The sequence below is a fragment of the Monodelphis domestica genome, chromosome 3 (genome assembly GCF_027887165.1).
Source record: "Monodelphis domestica isolate mMonDom1 chromosome 3, mMonDom1.pri, whole genome shotgun sequence".
NCBI classification, from domain to species: domain Eukaryota; kingdom Metazoa; phylum Chordata; class Mammalia; order Didelphimorphia; family Didelphidae; genus Monodelphis; species Monodelphis domestica.
This window is the reverse complement of record NC_077229.1, coordinates 168,724,192-168,736,627: the sequence shown is the minus strand read 5'-3', so window position 1 is coordinate 168,736,627 and position 12,436 is coordinate 168,724,192. Positions and strand designations below refer to the sequence as shown.

The 12,436-nt window shown below is 37.8% G+C and overlaps 1 protein-coding gene and 1 long non-coding RNA gene across 4 annotated transcripts in view; one reads left to right on the top strand and one right to left on the bottom strand.

Annotated features, from left to right (window-relative positions):
* Window positions 1-6,999, bottom strand: part of LOC103096529 (uncharacterized) — a 55,007-nt gene extending 48,008 nt beyond the window's left edge. The window contains exon 1 of the long non-coding RNA XR_008917538.1: window positions 6,694-6,999. This is a non-coding gene — a long non-coding RNA (uncharacterized LOC103096529). The remainder of the gene's footprint in view (window positions 1-6,693) is intronic.
* The window catches only part of GRHL2 (grainyhead like transcription factor 2), a 220,899-nt gene that overhangs the window by 151,028 nt on the left and 57,435 nt on the right, over window positions 1-12,436 (top strand). The gene's annotated exons all lie outside the window — the stretch shown is intronic.

Here is a 12,436-nt window from a genome sequence, read left to right as displayed (position 1 = left end):
CTTGACTCATTAACAAATTCATTAACAAGAGTTTTTTTTTCTCTTTCTAATGATATTCTATACCAGAAGCCTCCATTTACTCGGGACATATCTTCTCAGCTTCTTTTGTAATCAAGTTTTCATTTCTACTACTCAACTGAAGCTATTCTCTTCAAGTTGATCAATGACCACAGACCACCACAATCTTTCTTCATTCCTCATTCTTGACATATCTGCAATACTGGGATTTAATAGGCATTCCTTCCTTCTGAACACTCCATTCTTTCCTGTCTAACCACTATTTCTCTGTCTCTCACATTGGCTCCTGGTCTTATTCTCAACCTCTTACTATGGCTATGTTCCAAGGCTCTGCTTTGTGCATCCTTCAGTGCATCTTTCCTCTAGCTACATTTATTTTTCTGACTATTTCATTTATGTTCATAACATCAACTACCATCTCCATTCATGAAGAAGACCCCCAAATTTAAATATACAACCATGAACCCTGAAAATTAGACCAACAACTTTCTACAGTTTTTTCAACAACTTTCTACAAGGTAGCACTACCTTGATCTCCCATGAATATTTCAAACCCACCATAAGCCCCCACATGGGCTTATCTTTCCCCTGACCCCACTTGTACAATAGCATCAATATTCACCATATCTTTCATGCAGACAGATTGCCATTCTGAAGACTCTTCTAATCATGGTAATGAAGAGGACAGACTAGGTCAGAGAGTTGGTAATATGAGTATACATTAGATTATTGTATTTACCAGTTGGTCTTCTCTGCTCAGACATTAGATCATATAGTCTTGAATTATAATATTACTAGACTTTGTTAAAAATTGTGCTTCTGTGCAGTTAGGTAATACAGGGAATAGAGTGCCAGACCTGGAATAGGGACGATCTGGTTTCAAATCACATGGCCAGTCACTTAACCCTGACTGCCTAGCCCTTGCTACTCTTTTCATAGAATTAATACTAAGACAGAAAGTAAGAGTTTAAAATAAAATAATTCTTCTACTAACTTGAAAGAGGTAATTGTAGTAGTAAAATCATTCTGGAGTAAAATAATAATAGTTGACAAATACTACATTTCAAATACTTTTCCATAGGTTATTTCATATGATCATCACAATGTCTTGGTGTTCTAGGTGCTAAAATAACTTGCTTATACTTCCTCTGATGTACCATGATGATCATGATTAGAGTCAGGAAATCTGATTTCAAATTATGATTCTACCACTTACAAGCTTTGTGTCTTTGGGCAATCTTCTTAATCTTTCACTGGATATTAGTGGTAAGTAAAGAAATAATAATTCTTGCATGTTCTGCCTTCTGAGGTTGGTGTGAGGCCCAAACAAGATCATGTCTCCAGAGCTTTTTCTAAAAACTAAAACACTGGGGCAGCTAGTTGGCGCAGTAGATGGAGCATCAGGTCTGGAGACAGAAAGTCCTGGGTTCAAATTTGACCGTAGCTACTTCCTAGCTGTGTGATCTTAGGCAAGTCACTTAACCCCAAACTGTCTAGCCCTTTCTTCTCTTCTACCTTGGGACTAATACTTAGTACTGATTCTAAAACATAAAGTAAGGGATTAAAAAAACACAACTAAAACTCTAAATAAATGTAAGCATAATCTTTATGGTATCATGTATATGGTTTTACATATGCATAAATATATGAGGACTTTTTCTCTAAGATTTTTGTCATTTCTAAATTGGAAAAGAATGGAGAGAAATCGAAAATTGTTTTTTAAAAAATTGAATATAATCTGCTATTTTTGTGGTTCCTGTTTGATTTCAGTCTTAAGGTTGAAACATACAAAGCCCTTAAGAAGCTTGCCAGGTGCTTGTGCCGGCCCCTACTGGCTACATAGCAGTACTGCATGAAAGTGAGTGAGCATGTGTATGTTCCTGTGGCTCTCTAGATACCCACACAGAGGGTGCCAAACGTCTTAGGGTAGTTTTAATCTATTAAAAGACTTTCAGACCTCACTAACACAGTTGAAATGCTCTGTATGTTACATTCAACTAGTCAGTATTTATTAATTGCTTACTATATGCTCGAGTCACCAGTTCAAACAATGACACAATCTCTATTCAAAATGAGATTACATTCAGAGATACATACTGGCATATATTCAGATTTGGTTATCAAAAAGCATTTATCATGTTCCTGCTAGGTAGAGAACTTCCCTGAAAAATGGCCGAACAACTGCAATAGATCAATTATTCTCACAAGTCAGAGGCCATATGGGTACTTAAGTGATTTTATTACCTATTTCTCTGATTTATAGTTATATATAATTGAATTATAAATATCTATATATTTGTAGTTAAACATTTTGCTCTCTCAAGTCATTTTAATCTTGTACTGATGCTAATTCATATATGTAGCATCTAGATGGTTTACTACCTGTATGACCTTGGGTAAGTCTTTAATCACCTGGGTCTGGGTCTCTGCAACTCTAAAAATGAGAGGGCTGAACCAAATGGTCTCTGAAGCCTCAAAGAGATCTAGATCTCTCTGGACCTCAATCTTTAATTCAAATCACCAAACGCTGAGAAGACTTGGCAGTATTTATTTTATTTCTATTTACTAAATATCTTCTTAACACTTAACACTTATGATTTAGGAAAAATGTGTTGAAAATTGTTATTACATGTGATTGAAAAAATAAAGTATCTTTGAATAAAAATAAATATCTGAATAAAAAATAAATATCTTTAAAAGTGAACGTGGTGCTTTAGAGCAAAAAAATGGAATTGGAGACCTTTGACATATCACTTTACCTTTTCCCTGTCTGTGAAATAGAGATCATAATATAATACCTCACATGTTAGCTATGAAGAATGTGTTTTCTAAACAAAAAAACATCAAAATAAATATGAGCCATTCCTAATGTATTCTGAACATTGTGCTTGAGGGCAATCCAAAGGTTAAATATGATACGGTTCCTTTTTCTCATGGAGTTTATAGTATAGTAAAAGGATACAATCTGAACATAGACACTACAAAGTTGGACAAGGTGACTGAATAATGAATTAAAACGAAAACACTGTGTGATGTCTAAGGTAGGAAAGATTTTCCCAAGTCATGTGGTGTGGAGTCATTAAGAGAAGACTTCTGGAAGAGGTGGTGCTTGAGCCAGGAATTGAAAAATGCCCATGATTTCAGTTATCAGAGTTTGGAAGAGACAGCTGATGCTAAAGGTTTAGATTTAGAAGCCGTTAAATGGAGGTGTAGTTAAAGTAATGAAAATGAATGAGCCTGCTAAGAAGGCATAGAGAGAACATCAGCTTTGACGGTTTGGAAGAGAAAGAGAAAACAGAATGAGATGGTGAAGGAAGAGCTAGTAGGATAGCAGAAAAAGGTATTTCTGAAGCCAAGGGAAGATATAGAGTCAAGATGACAGGGATGGTCAACAGAGCCAAATGTTACAAAGAGGAGAAGGAGCATGAATGTTAAAAAAAGGTCCTTGCAGTCATTTTAGAAATCATTGGTACCCTCTGAGACAGTTAATTCAACACAGTGGTTGGGGAAGTCATAAATACAAAGGACTAAGAAAAATAAATGTTGAGTAGGTGATTTCTCTCCTGGAACAAAATTACTTAAAAAGCCTGATTTGTTAGTATTTCTATTGATCTTTACTTAATCTTGTTCATTTTTCACTCATTTCCAGTTCTTTATGAGCTCAGTTAGGGTTTTCTTGGCAGATATCCTAGAGTGGTTTGTTATTTCCTTCTCCAGTTCATTTTACAAATGAGGAAACTAAAGCAAACAGAGTTAAGTGACTTGCCCAGGGTCAAACAGCTAATAAATATCTGAGGCCAGATTTTAATTCAGGAAGAAGAGTTTTCCTGACTTCAGGCCTGGTGCTCTATCTACTGTGCCAACTGAATTCTTTTCCTTTAAACTAATGAGATTATGTAGATAAAATCCTCCAAGAAATTTTTAACAATAAAGGGGACAAAAAAATATAAGATCGTAATCAGGGCAAAAACCTCCAGCTATTTAAGGATCAGAGATACCAAAGCATGTTTGTAGACAAATGGGAAGAAGTCATTGCTTTATGTATAAAGAAGAAGTGATTATTTGGGGAATAAGGATCTGCAAAAGGTAAGTATGCTTGGGACTAAGGATATAGGCGGAAGGGTTAGTTAAGTGGATACTATACATGTATCTTTTATGACAATGACAGGAGAGAAAGAGGAGCAAAAGGGTGATGATGCTAAAAAGCATTAAGAAATGGGTGAGGGATGGTGAAGGTTTTATTTTAATCACCTCTGTGAAGTAGAATACTGAGGTATCTGCTAGTAAGTGGAGATGTGTGTGTGGTGGGGAAGGGTAATAATTGGGAGGGAAGAACGAAGGAGGAGGGAAAAGGAAGTTTTGGAAAAATTGGAAAAAAATTTTTGCCCTCAAGAAGCTTATAATTTAATGAGGGAGACAGATACAAACACAATTTGTGTGTGTGTGTGTATACATATATACATTTATATATTTTTTTTATATATATATGGTAAGCTATATACAAAATAAATAGGAAATAATTAACAGAGGGAAGGTATAAGAATTAAGAGGGATTGGAGAAGTCTTCTTTATGGGATGAGATTTTAGTTGAGACCTAAAGGAAGTCAGTAGGCTGACTGAATAGGTCATTTCAGAGATGGAGAGACAGTTAGAAAAAATAAAATTGAGTTGGAAAGGCTACACTAGAAGAATTATTAAATATGAAAGAGGACCCAGCTCAATTTAAGTACCATGATTTTGTTGTGGGAGGAAATAGCTAAATATGACTTTCCTCATCATCACTTAGAATCCTTGGAGAAGGGACAGAAATACCAAATCATGGAGACGAACTAAGGTTGAAGATCTACTGTTAAGGAATGGCACAAATAATTTTAGTTTGTGAGACATGAAAGTGGCAAAATCATGGACTGAGTCAATGGAGGATATGAAGGAAACCAAAGTGAGGGAGAATATAGGCAGACTGTGGGTGAAAAGGAAAGAGAAATGAATCATGACAGGTGAGAAGAGTAGGCTTAATATACCTGGGAAAGGTGAAGGCATTGGGGAGAAAATATAATTTCCAAATTTTAGATCTTAATAGCAGTGAAGTTCTAAGAGATGGTGAACCACAAGGTATAATCATTTTGGCTGTTGACTAAAAGTGGATGAAGGAAAAACAAGAAATTTTAGAGATGGGCAAACTGTGAAATTCCAAATAGTTGGTAAGTGATCAAGACAGTGCTCGTACCCAGATTTCTAGTGCTTTTTGTCCACTTTGCCATACTGTCTTAATTTAGTTACATAAGTCTCCCATGTATTGGAAAACTACAGACACCAGCTTACTATTGTCAGTTTCCTTAGTCTATTAGTTTTATTCTAAAAAAAAAGTTGTTTGAATTTTGGTTTGTTGAGGGACTTTTGTTTTGTTTTGATCTAGTCCTTCAATTTCATTACTATAGGAAACTTCTAAGTAGAAGAATCCTCTCTACCAATGAAATAATAGTTGCAAATTTTAGTCTTTGAAGAGGTACATGGCACAATGAAAGATAAAGTATCTTGCCCAGGCTCTCATATTATATATCAAAAACTGAATTCATGACTAGGTCTTGCTGATTCTAAGTTCAGTTCTCTAGCCTCTCTGCTATTGTTGTCTCCCCAAAACACATTATTTACTAAAATACTCAGTTTCTTGAAATTTTATTCAAGTAATGCCCTAAAGACATTGGTCTCATTTTTGTAAGCTGATGGGATCATAGATTTAGAACTTGAAGGGGATGGAAAAGACAATCCTAGTGGGAGAATGTTAAGGAAATGTATATTCCTATGCTGAAACAATGTTTCTAGCTGGAGAAATCTTCAAGAGAATTGCAAACATGAATAGTATATCTTATCTGCCATATTGACTCCTCTCAATGAATATGTCATTTAGAAGCCAAAGACACACTGGTAAGATTACAGAAAAATAATGAATAATGGGTTTGAATTGATCCTGAAGAAATGATTAAAATTTTTTTTAATTGACACTCATTTCCAGGCATGCATGCATTCTTTTTTTTTTTAAACCCATTCTTTTAAGCTTAGAATTAATATTGTGTATTGGTTCCAAGGCAGAAGAATGATAAGGCCTAGGCAACTGGGGTTAAGTGACTTGCCTGGGGACACACAGCTAGGAAAAATCTAAGGTTAAATTTGAGCCCAAGATCTCCTGCCTCTAGTCCTGACTCTCAAACCACTGAGTCACCTAACTGTTCTTGCATGCATGCATTCTTAAAACACTCAGCACTGCCAGAAGACGAAAGGTCACAGGTTCTGGTTGTTGGAAGTAGACTATTTGAGGATTTGGGTAATCATATCCTCTGGCTTTAATTAATTTGATGCACTTAAAAAATGCAGGGGGCAGCTAGTCAGTGGATAGAGAGCCAGCCCTGGGACGGGTTCAAATTTGTCCTGACACTTCCCAGCTGTGTGACCCTGGACACTTAACTGCCTTGGAAGCTAATACTTAGTATCAGATCTAACAGAGAAGGTAAGGGTTTTAAAAAAGGAAACAAAACAAAACTGCAAGCCTTGTAGATACCATTTCCCAAAGACATCTGTTTTCTCATTTACCAGCTGCACAAGGACTAAAGGACTCAGCTGGGTCGGTGAAATGAAGCAGAATCAGCTTCTAAATCAGGCTTTACTTTGAGTCCTTACCTGGCTCTCCATCCCCCACCCCTGGCTTCAGTTAACGTTTAACCATTTAGTTGTAAGTTTGGCTCAGCAGGACTGTGATAGCATCAAGGACTGATACTGTGCTGCGCTGGGAGGTCAGGCAGGCGAGTCAGCAGGGAGAAGCCGTGCCAGCAGTGACATTAATTACCCAGCTGCAACACTGAACTTCTGCTGCTCCCGTTCTCTCCACACAGTCTGGCAGGGAAGGCACGCAGGCTCGCTCACGTTTGTTTACTCTCTATGGAATGCGGGTGCACTGGTCAGCAATCCGAGGACCCCGCCCCTCCCCCTTTGGCCACCGTGAGGGTCCGCAGGTGGATTCTGGAGCTCTTTTTGGTTTGACTTTTAAAGACCACCTCCGAGGTTGACTGACTTTTATAGTGCCTTCAAGGCTGCGTTCCCTCCCTTGTGCTATATTTTCAGTAAGTCTCCCGTGCTGTCTTGGAAAAGCAGCCTTTGTAAATATTCATGGTCAATCACCCCCTGCCCTGCCTTTTCAACTTTGTGCTGACAAGCCCACCATTAACTTCTCCCCCTGTGTATCCGAATGGGCGCCCGATTTGATCAATGGGTAAATCAGGGAGCCGGCTGTGAATTCTAATGATTTAGGAAATAGCCACTAGAATCTTCCAGGGCCTGTTGTGTTGGGCTGAATCATCAGTGGAAAAAAACTAAGGCTATCCGTCTGGCTGCCTGCAATCCGGCCGCCACCGGTGAGCAAACTTCTTTATCAGAATAATGGCTCACATCTATAGAGTGCTACCCAGCTAGAAATCACTTTGCATGCCGCGTGTAATTTGATCTTTGTAAGTAGACAGGCGGTGTGGATATTATTAGACCATGTGAGATAAGTAACGGTAATATTCATAAAATCATAGAATCTGACTTGGAAATTACCTGAGCCTTTAGGAGCATGGCAGGACCGCAGAAGATGCATAGAGGAAACTGAGGCATGGGGCGATTAAGTGGGAGACTCAGAGTTTGAACCTGAGCCCTCTGCTTCCAGATTTCTTTGACTCTAATTGATCTTAACCCAGCCTGAAGTTTGTATCTCCTCAAACATGGTTTTTGGTGAGTGTCAGCAGGAGGGGCATTCAGGTTTTTTTAATGCCCATTTTCTTTGCTTCTACCTTGCTACTTAGGTCTTAAAATTGTTGCTTTCATGTATTATTATTTGTTCTTAAGATTATTCTACATTTGTTCATTCATTTGTTCAAGAAACCCCATTAGTGCCCCTTCTCTGCAAAGTACCATGCCGGGAGATGTGAGGACACAAAGATGCCATTTCACAACTCAAGTTAAAGTGACTTTTTCAAGGTCATAATGTTACTAAGGTAACATAGGCAAGACTGGAATTCATATTTTTGTACAAAGTCCAATTTTTTTCTAGTCTGACATACTCCTTTGATTTATAAAACCCACAGCAAAAAAAGCAGTTTATCAGAATTGACTAATAAGAATAAAATGGAGTTTATCAGAATTGACTAATATTCTAGCTCTGTGACCCTGAGCAGGGCACTTAGTCCTCATTGTCTAGCCCTTACTGCCCTTCAGCCTTGGAACCACTATACAGTATTGATTCTAAAATGGAAGGTGAGGGTTTAAAAAAAAATAAAGGTCTGATGGGTACGTTTCTTAATAGATTCTCCACACAAGACCCTTTAGGACCACTAATGTGATATTCTCAGTATTTAAGAGAAAATAGATATAGCTAATCTAGTTCGCCTGCTTCTCTGAGCATCAGCCATTATAACTCTGAGATGACAAACCTTTGAAGGTTTCCATATTTGTGGGAAAGTTGATCCTCCTTCTCTCCACTTAGGAGCATTAGACACTATTTCTTCCTCTCCGTGATGAATGAAGGAGGGTAGTTACCTTCCTGTTATTGCCCCCATGGAAGAGTTGAATTGCACATTTTGGTTCTCACCTGTTTTCCTCCTCCTCACCAAAGTCCCTGTGTTCAATTGGGCTGAATTCATTCTTGGGCCTGATGATCTGATTCAGAGATCAAATTCTCTTTTTGGCTCTACTTCCTAGAGATCATGAAAACATAACTTTGGCTCATGTCCTTGAGACAAATTTATGCTACAGGACCCAGATTTGTAATGATTCTTCTCTTATAAATTGATTTATGCTTATTCCCCCAGTTAGAGAACAAACTCTCCAACAATGAGTAGAGGTTTTAGCTTCTAGCACTATACTAAAAAAGACCCCTTTATCTTGAGTGGTTCCCTTCCTCTGTCCCCCCAGACCTCCATCTCCATTAGTTTCCTGCTTCCTGAACTGAAAAAAAAAACCCAACTACAAATGCCAAAGGGTTCACTCCTTTCCCTGAATGGTTGCAAAAATAAACTTCACTATGACTACTTAATAGGCAATAAGAATATCACATATGGGAGAACCTCTATTTCACCACAGTCAGTTAGCAAAGAATCATTTATTAAGTTCTTGCCATTTGCCTGATGGTGATAAATGCTAGGAACACAATAAAAGTAAAAAACAAAAACAAAAAAACAGTCCGTGCCCTCTAATGGGGGAAACAACAGAAGTGAGTGGCTAGGAAAGGGCAATTTTGTTCTCAAAGTTACAGAATGATGAGTGGGGGCCATAGGGGAGTTGATTGACACACTATCCAGGAGCCATGAAAGAGTTCATTAGATCATGGTTCGTGAATACCCAATTTGGGCAGCTGGGGGGTTAGGCAGCTGGAGAGGAGTTTGTAAAGGAGGTGACCTTTGAGGAGGGAATGAAGAAAAGGAAGACTAGAACTTTTCTGAAACTGTGGTCTGGGAGAGGCAGTCACCAACCCAAAGACCAGGTCCCTGGGTCGAAATTCCTCTAGGTTATGGAGGATATGGTCAGGGCATTGTTGGTAAGTGGGATCTACCTATCAGCTCTCTGAAAAGGAACTGAAATTGGGGTTGCCATTGGGGCAGCACTTTGTTATTATAGTCTCTCTCATTCAGAGTCCTGTGTAGACTCTCTAAGACTTGCAGTGGTTTAGACTCTCCCTAGAAGATTAATATACTTTGGGGGTTGAAGAAAACAAGAAAACCCCTTTCTCATCAAATCTGAATTGTTTGAACATCATTCTGAGCTTACTTTTCAGGTAGAATCCTATTCAGACACCATGCTGATTTGTCATCTTTCTCCAAGGAATGTATTACATCAAGAAATACACTATTCTCAAGAAGTTCTGGTGTACAATGGACATAAGCCCACACTGTTTGCACTCCGGTCTATCTTTTGAGAGAGAGAGAGAGAGAAAGAGAAAGAGAGAGAGAGAGAGAGAGAGAGAGAGAGAGAGAGAGAGAGAGAGAGAGAGAGAGAGAGAGAGAGAGAGAGAGAGAGAGAGAGAGGTTATGAGTGGGTATATAGCAATAGGCAAGAGCTTTAGTAGACCATTTGGAGAGGTGATTACTCAGCCAATCAGGATTGGCCCAGTCTTTAAAAAGACTGGTCAATAAAGTGTTGTTTTTTCTTCTTTAAACCCTTACTTTTCATCTTAGAATGAAGACTAGGTATTGAATCCAAGGCAGAAGAAAGAGCTGTAAGGGCTAGGCGATGGGAGTTAAGTGACTTATCCAGGGTCACATAGCTAGGAAGTGTCTGAGGTCAGATTTGAACCCAGGACTTCCCATCTCCAGGCTTGGCTCTCATTCCACTGAGCCCCCTAGCTGTCCCCACCAAGTACATTTATTTAACAAACTTCTACCATAGGCCCAATACTTTGTTATATGCTACATCTCCTCATATTAATCTGAAATCTCTGTTTTGCTAGTTGATCACATGTGTTTTCTGATGGTTGCTATAATAGCAGAGCCCTGGGTAACTGAGAATCTCGGTTTCCATCTTCTCCTTGATGAAAGAAGTCAGATGCTGATTGTTCCCTCATAACCCATTTTGACAGGGTTAAATGAGAGTTAGCTCATCTGGGCTGTTTGCAATTAGAGCATTGCTGAAATCCTTCACTCCTCACTGGCTGTGTGATGGTGTGCTGTTTTACTAATTTGCTTCACCCTCCTAAGTGAAGAATTGATTTTTCTTCAAAATAAAATAAAATGGATTTTTATGGAAGTCCAGAGCTGGCAACAAATTACAGCTATGTAAATTATCATGGGCAAGGAGGAATAAGTTCCAACACAAATTAGATTAGTTCCAAGAAAATTAGAACCACTGAAAATTTCAGTAACATTTCATAACACTGATGGTAGATGTACTCTACTTTTTCCACTATTCTTACTCACTATGACGTTGCCATGGTATTAGTAATTGTGAACTTCTCATCTTAATTGTACTAAAATAATCATTTTTAAGACTGATAAAAGTTTCAGTGGGGCTAACAGACTTCTTTATATTTTGAAATTAAATTTTTTAATTAACAAATATTTATTTTCTCCCCTCCACCATTGAATACACAAAGAGAAAAAGAAAACTATTGTAATAAATATGTATAATCAAGCTAAGCAAATTCCCACTTTGGCCATGTCCCAAAATGCATCCTTCAAGGTGTGAGTTGATGGTTAGTATACTTTCTCTTTAGTCCTCTGGAATCTTGTCTTTCCATTGTATTGGCCAGAGTTCTCAAGTCTTTCAAAGTTGTTTTTCTTCATATTATTATTGTACAAATTGTTCTTCTAGTTCTATTCATTTCACTCTATATAGTGTCAGTTCACACAGGTTTTCTCTGAAACTGTGCATTTCATTATTTCTTATGCAATATTCCACTAAACTAATATACTGTCATTTGTATGACCATGCCCCAACAAATGGCAACCTGGAATTGTAAGGTTTTTGCTTCTCCTAAGAGAATTGCTATAAATATTTTAATATGTATGGATAATTTTCCTTGTTTCTTTGAGTTCTTTAGGATCTTTGGGATTGAGGTATATCCTGGTATCACTAAGTGAAAATGTTGTGGAGTGTAATGATTTTTGAGCTCAATTTCAAAATGCTTTTCAGTAGAGCTGGATTAGTGCACAGTTCTACTAACACTACCTTAGTGTGTCTTTTGTTCCTGGGGGTGAATATATATTTTTTAACCCAGTTTGTCCATTATAATGAATTAGGTGAGTACTGACTTACAGAATCATAGAATTTTAGAGTTAGATGAAGCTTTTGAGCATTAGTTCTTAACCCTTTTGTGGGTCATTGACTGCTTTGGCAATCTGTTTTGAAGCCTATGGACCCCTTCTCAGAATAATGCTTTTAAATGCATAAAATAAAATCTATCATATTATAAGGGAAACCAATTATATAAAAATAAATTTTGTTTCCCCCACTAAGATTTTGGATCAGATCATGCTACTTGTTTCTCAGGTTGGAAACCTTTCCAAGTTCCAACCTGCTTATGTCACTCCCAGTTCTCTCTCTAGGTAAAGTAAGAGGTTAATTAATTAATCGCTTCTCAAGGCTCCTTCTTTGGAAGTGAGTTAGAAGCCAATGATAGACCTCTTTACCATGACAATGTATTATTGCATTTTAACCAACAAAGGCATTAACCATCCCAGTTAGTCACCCTTTTCTCTGCGTCTCCTTCAAAGTCACTTTTGACCAATTCAGAAAATCACTTTGAATCCATCCTGAAAGGACTCTAACTCCATTTGTGCCAGTCAGTTGTCTCCCTAATGTTTTCATCTCCTTATAAACTGTCTTTACCATGGCAGGTATCTGACTTGAAGATTTACTTAAATTCACATGAAATTCAATAAACACAAAACAATCA